Genomic DNA, 7,566 nt, shown 5'->3' with positions numbered 1-7,566 from the left:
ACACAAGATTGGAAGTTCAAACTCATCATCCTCTCCTCCTAAATCCTGCACAGGGTCCATATGAGTTGGAAATAACACGATGGCACTAACAAAAACAACAACATGCATATACAATAAACACTGGACTGTGAACCACAAGGTCATGGTTAGAACTCACTAGTCCCTCCTAGGAGAAAGATAAAGCTTTCTGCTCCCGCAAAGATTTAAACCCCTGAAAACCGTATTAAGGGTCACTAACTAGGAGTCAGAACTAAATTGGTGGCACTTAACAACAACAGTACATATTGATAAGGTATCCTATTCCTTTTCTTTACCAGTACTTTTCATAAAAGGAGCAATGGGGAATATCTTCATGGTTTGTTATTTGACCCCAAACCACTGAAGAATGTTAATTTGGAGATCTGCTCATTTCCACAGAGCTTAGTGCACTGTCAAACATCTCTCTTCATATATAAAAGCAGATGATCTCATTTTCTTAAGTGACAAATGGATTCTGTGGAGTATAGCTCATTCGTAGTGAACTTTACAAATGACTCACACCATACATGACTTGTGTAATTACATTTACATTTGCTTGTCATATTTACTCTAAAATGTCACTGAGTACTTTTTAAAGTAGCTCTATATGGCAAGCCCAAAATGAGGAAATTGTAGCTACTCATTTCAGATTAATTCTAACTCTGATTAGGTCCATAAGATGAATAAATCAAATTCATTTGCTTGGAGTTCTGGTGTGGTACTATAGGATAAGTACTTGACCACAGTGTTGGTTTGAACCACGGGTTGGCAGTTCAAACTCACCAACTGAAACTGAGGGTCTCTATGAGTCAGAACCGACTCAATGGCATTTAACAGCAATAACAAGGGTTAATTGGACTGTTTCACTTGAGCTTTCCCTTGCTCCTAGAAGAATCACTGCCTCAAAATCATGTTGGTGGCTAAATACCATGTTGGAAAGATGTGGCATTTTACTTGAAAAGGTCACATGACTTAGTGAAAAGAGCACTGAATTTATCATTAAAAGTCCAACGTTCAAAATTGGGTTCTTCTCCTGGCTGGTGGCGTGATGTGGGGCAATGGTTACACTTTATCAGCCCTACAACTGCCTTCCATCAAGTAAGACATTCTTGCAAGTTGGCTCAGAGCGATGAGATTTCATCACTCTTGTCTAAACAATTCAGTGTGATTGTAATAGAGAGTGGTAGAGTTTTCTGTTATTATTTTGTAAAGTGAGAAGTTAAGTAGGGCATGATACATGATTTTGGAAACTGATGCTACTTAAAAAGGTCAATGTCATGTGGAAGAGTGAGACCCAAGAAGAAAATCAAAAAAAGAGTTCATTACAAAAGAAAGGCAAAGACATGTACAATACTGCTGGCTGTAAATGGGAAATGACCCAAGAAATGTAAGCAGACTCTTGAAATTTGGAAAGACAATGAAATAAATTCTCCTCTAGAGCTTCCAGTATGGATCTGTTGTTGTTGTCAGGTGCCATCGAGTCGGAACCCACTCATAGTGACCCCATGCACAGCAGAATGAAACAATGTCCGATTCTGGGCCAACCTCACTACCGCCGCCACACTTGACGCCATCAATGATGTCACCTGGCTGATCCATCTCATTAGGGGTCTTCCTCTTTTTCTCTGACTCTCCACCTTACCCAGCGTGACATCCTTCTCCAGTGATTGTTCCCTCCGGACAATATGTCCAAAGTATGAGAGACGAAGCTTAGCCATCCTGGCCTCCAAGGAGCACTCTGGCTGCACTTCTTCCAAAGTATGGATCTAGTCCTGATTAATTTTAGCTCAGTAAGACTTACATAAAAAATTATTGGGGTGTAATGGTGTAGTGGGGGTGTAATGGGTTACTCATTGGCCTGTAACTACAAGGTCAGCAGTTCAAGTCCACCAGGAGCTCCACAGGGAAAGATGAAAGTTTCTGCTCTCGTAAATATTTACAGCCTCAGAAACCCTTCACAGGGTCATTATGAATCTGAACCTACTGGATGGCTCACAGCCGGCCAGTGATCCAAGGCCTACATAAGTCCATGTTGTTGTTGTCAAGGACCTTTCAGTCTGTTCTGACTTATAGCGACCCTGTGTAGGGTTTCCAAGGAGCAGGTGGTAAGTTTGAACCACTAACCTTACGGTTCAAACCAACTTTGCAGTCTATTGCATTAACACACAGTGCCACACCCAACTCTACATTAAATCCATGGTTAGCGTAAATTGTTAAGAATTTGACTGCTAACCAAACACTTAGCAGTTTGAACAGGTACCTCAATAGACAAATCTGGCAATCTGCTTTAGAAAGATAATAGTTTTGAAAACCCAGGTCTTCTTTGCATACTTGGGGTTGTCAGAAGTCCTTTTTTTTCTGTTGTAGTAACATTATATATTGTAGGAACATTCAAACCAACTGAAAAGCAACCAATGACACCTATATTGACTTCTTAACTATAGAGTTGAAACATAATACAATCATGCTTTTTTAAGACAGTAAATTTGTGATGATTTATTTCAGAAGCCAAAGAAAATTAATGCAAGGCGAAAACTAATAATAATTATATTATTCAGGTTGTTGTTGAGTATTGTCTAGTGGGTCTGACTCACAGTGACCCTGTATAGGTTTCCAAGGAGAGGCTGTTGTGTTTGAACTGCTGACCTTGCAGTTCACAGTCCGGTTCTTATCCTACAACTCCATACCCCCATTATTGAGGATATTTCCTATTATTTCAGATACACATTGGGTCAAAACTCATCAACATGTTCTTCTTATCTTCATTGCTATAATTAATTAAAGTGCCTAAAGCTATAGAACCAATCAAGCGGATATCACATAATGTTTAACAGTTGCATTTTTTTAAGTTAAATTTTCTGGAGTCAATTTGTGGCTTTGCCAGTTACTATCCAAATGCCCTTGTATAAAGTACTCTAGTTCTATTTACCTCAGTTTTTTAACTTGTAGACTGTTACAATATTTCACAGATTATGAAGATGAAGAACAGTTTAGAATGCATGTAAAATACATTGCAGTTTCTATCACATAAAGAGTTATAAATGCATAACTATCATTTTAATATTTTTAAATTATTTATAGATTTCAATAAACTTTTCTGCGAACAGAAAATGCTGCTAAATTTAGCATGCTTTAATTAATTTGTCAACAAGGAAAATATGAGATTCCTTGTTAAATGCCTGCTTGAAGTCCAGACTCTTGTCTACAGTGTTTCCAATATTCCCATATCTATTAAGCTACTAACTCTATTAAAAGAAAAAATTGAATTAGTCTGACATGACTCAGTCCTCTTGAACCCATAATGAACCCGAGTGTTCTGTCTTTCAGGTACTCACTAATAATTTCCTTTATAATTGATGCAAGAACTTCTGAAATCAATGCCAATCTCATTGGCTAGTGTTTTGTCCAACACCTCACTCTTCCATATCTTCTTTCATTCCAGAAACCTACGCTTAATGTTTTTGTGATAAAAAGTGTTTTGCATATCTGCTAGAAGCTTCTAGTCTAGTGATGATCATTTTCTGATTCCAGATATCTCATATTAAACATGATTTCTGGAAATCAAAACACTGTTTTGGGGACTACATATTCTGTATTTATTTTGTAATTGCAATTTCCATTTTTTTTTATGAATTGAAAAAAAAATGTGTTGTAAATCTTAACATCTATGCCTTTGGTTCTAATCCCATTTGGGAATGACTGCTGTCTTTATTATGTTAGCGAGGGAGGTGTAGTGTACACTGAGTTGTGAGTCAATCTCTTACAAAATACCTTATTAAGTGCTGTCAAGTCTGTGTGGACTCATAGCAATGCTGTGTCCAGTTTCTGAGGAGTGGCTGCTGTGTTGGAACAGGTTTCTAAGTTATAAAAAGGATTTAAAGAAACAGAGATAGAGGAAGAAAGAAGCCAGGTCACATGAAGATTACCCAGAAACTGAAGCTCAGAAAAGAAAAAGACCTTCCTCCGGAGCAAATAGAGAAAGTATTTCCCTAGAGCTGTTGATTCAGATTCCAATCTCCAAAATGTGAGAAAATAAATTTTTTGTTAAAGCCACCCATTTTTTTTTCTGTTGTAGTAACATTACATAACTAAAACACCATTATTGTCATATTTGCAACACTATTGTTCTCTCTAGTCTGTCCCCAAGCATCTACTGAAGAACAATGAGTTGCCTAGTCTTAAATATCTACTTATTTCTTAAACAAACGGTGACTGTAAATTAAAAAAAAAAAACTAAATAGGGGTAAAATAAACAATTCCAATATCAACTTCATATGTGGGTTCAGTTTTATAATAAAGAAAGGACTGATCTAACTTGTAAAAGGTAAAAGGTATGCCAATTTGCAACCTTTCTCCAATGGAAAATTCTCAGCAGGAAGCAAACAAAAATAAAGCAGACATGACAGCAATGACATGTGTTACATGTAAACATCTTCAGTCTTTCAAGAGTGGACAGGTACATACAAGTGGTGAGACAGAAGCCCTGACTTAGATCATCTGTTAAGGAAAACATGGAAACAATATCACAACAGCACCAAAGCACAGCAAATGCTCATGAAGGGGAAGATTCTCTTACTTCCATCTTGCTACATTTAAAAATAAAATGCAGGTGACATATATCCAACAACTTTCATTCACACTTGCTTTTTTACATAAAGCACCTTTCCCTGTGGTGTCTGCTTCATATCTAAAAATAGTGTCTTGAAATGCCTTTGGCCAATTCTGAATATGTGCTATTGTTTCCCTTTATAGAACCAACAAGGATAGCTCACTTCTCATTTGGGAGTTAATAGATAACAGCTACTTTCATTCCTAGCTTTCCCTTGGGATGAGATTCACTTGGGAACACTATATATTCCTATCAGGGTGGTAAATTAATCAAAACCAGTCTTAAAGTTATCAAGTCAACTTATAATCAATTCTGACTGAATGACCCTTTGTAGGGTTTCCAAGACTATACATTCTGATGGGAGCACACAACCTCATCTTTCTCCTGTGAAATGGTTTGTGGGTTTTGAACTGCAGACTTTGCAATTAGTAGCTCAAAGCCTAATCCATGGCACCACTAGGGCTTCTTAAAGAGTCATATGTTGTTGTTTTTAAGTGTTGTCAAGTCAGCTCCGACTCGTTGTTGTTGTGAAGTGCCATCGAGTCGGTTCTCACCCATAGCGACTCAGTATAGAGTTTCCGAGGAGCAGGTGGTGAACTTGAATCACCAACTTTGAAGTTTAAATGGCTTTGCAATCTGGCACATTAACCCACAGTGCCACACCAGGACTCCAAAGAGGCATAAAATGGTATAGTAATGATAATATTCACAATATAAACATTGTAATCTAAAATAAAATCAGGTGATAGTACCTGTTGTTGTTGTCAGGTGCCATCAAGTTGGAACCGACTCATAGCGACCCCATGCACAGCAGAACGAAACAATGTCCGATCCTAGGCCAACCTCACTACCATTGCCACACTTGACGCCATCAATGATGCCACCTGGCCAATCCATCTCGTTAGGGGTCTTCCTCTATTTCTCTGGCACTCCACCTTACTCAGCATGACATCCTTCTCCAGCGACTGTTTCCTCCAGACAATATGTCCAAAGTATGAGAGACGAAGCTTAGCCATCTTGTCCTTCAAGGAGCATTCTGGCTGCACTTCTTCCAAAACAGATCTATTGGTTCTTTTGGCAGTCCATGGCACTTTTAGTATTCTCATCCAACACCACAACTCAAAGGCATCAGTTTTTCTACGATCTTCCTTATTCACTGTCGAGCTTTCGCATCCATATGAGGCTATTGAAAACACCATGGCCTGGGTCAGGCACACCTTGGTCCTCAAGCTGACATCTCTGCTTTTCAATACTTTAAAAAGATCCTGTGCAGCAGATTTGCCCAATGCAATACGTCGTCTGATCTCTTGACTGCTGCTTCCGCGAGTGTTGAAGCACATTAATCCACAGTGCCACACCAGGACTCCAAAGAGGCATAAAATGGTATAGCAATGATAATATTTACAATATAAACATTGTAACCTAAAATAAAATCAGGTGATAGTACCTAAGTAATGAAAATTCAAATTTATCTAAACTGGTGAATAATTAGATTTGATTTCAAAAGGAAAATGTTTTTCTGATTCAACATAATGTCCTTTTCTTGATCATAGGAAGCAGAAAGAAGAAAAGGACAACTCTATTTAAAGATCCAAGTCGATAGACAACATCTCTGCAAATCTCTGAGAAGTGTATTATGTGCAGGGTTGCTGTGGAGTCAGTTCCAGCTCATGGTGACCCCCCCTCCCCCCATATGTTAGAGGAATTCTGTGCTCACTGAGTACATTACATGACTGATTTTTCAGAAGTAGACTGCCAGACCTAGTTCTTCTGTGATGCCTCTGGGTGCATCAAACCACCAACCTTCTGGTAAGCAGTATAGTGTGTTCATCTGTGGCATAATTGCAATGTCATAGCATTAGAGCTTCTAAGTTCACAAGAGTGAATGTGTAGCACCCTCAGAACACAGATGGTTTCAGTGAGATAGAAGAAAGACATACCTTCACTCTCCAAACGTTCTACCAATTCTCACATCAGCTGTCTTTTTCCATGACACTCTTTACTTCTCCGCTGGGTTCAATAATCTCTTGCAATGGCCACACAGAACTCACAGATCACACTCATAATTATGTGTTTTTTTTTTTGTTTTGTTTTTTTTTAAGGGAAATAGCAGGCTACAACTCAGGATCAGGGTCAACTTGGAAGAAACAGGGATAACTCAAGAAATAGCACACAGTTCCATAATCAGGATAGCTTTCTACTAAGACAGCTCGCAGCTCCTTCTCAGCTGTGCCAACAGGAAACCTGTACTTCTTGATTGTTTCTGCAGGCCAAGTTCTACTTGTGTTTCTGCCCCTGGTGAAGACTTGGGCTTCTGCCACAAACTTCCATTTGGGTCTGGCCTCTGCAATTGGCCCCACTGGTCAAGAGTTACAGCTCTTTTGACTCTGTCTTCAAATACTCTGAGACACGTCACTCCAACAGAAAGCAAATTTTCCAAAGGTGCTCAACTCTCTTGCCCCAGGAATCAGCAGATCACAGCAGCAATCTCGCACCGGTGTTCTGGTTCTCACAGCTGGTACGGTCTTGTATAATCTACTGTTTTCTTGCTCCATGTCATGTTGTCTCATGCTATCTCCAGTCTTACAACTCTCTCTGTCTTCTGGGTCTAGGAGATTCTAATGCAGGATTCCTGGGTCAAAAGGATCCCTTCCATATTCAGCTTTGTCTTGGTAGTAGTAAGGTCTCTCTCAGTCTCTGTAGAATTAGCCTTCTTATAAGCGTATTCCTCTCAATAAAACCACGGATTTACTAATCGTATTGGTAGGCCAAGTCCTCTTATTTGCAATATCAGCTGTCCAATCCCTGCAAGTATCTTACATATCTTAATTGCTTAGTAAACTGTCCAATCCATTTGTACATTTGTGACCTAATAAATCATATTGGCAGAACTACAAACCCAGTGCCAGAAAGTTCATTGCACTATAACCACTTGAGGA

Source organism: Chrysochloris asiatica, unplaced genomic scaffold, assembly GCF_000296735.1.
Source record: "Chrysochloris asiatica unplaced genomic scaffold, ChrAsi1.0 scaffold00253, whole genome shotgun sequence".
NCBI lineage: Eukaryota > Metazoa > Chordata > Mammalia > Afrosoricida > Chrysochloridae > Chrysochloris > Chrysochloris asiatica.
This window is presented reverse-complemented; position numbering follows the sequence as displayed.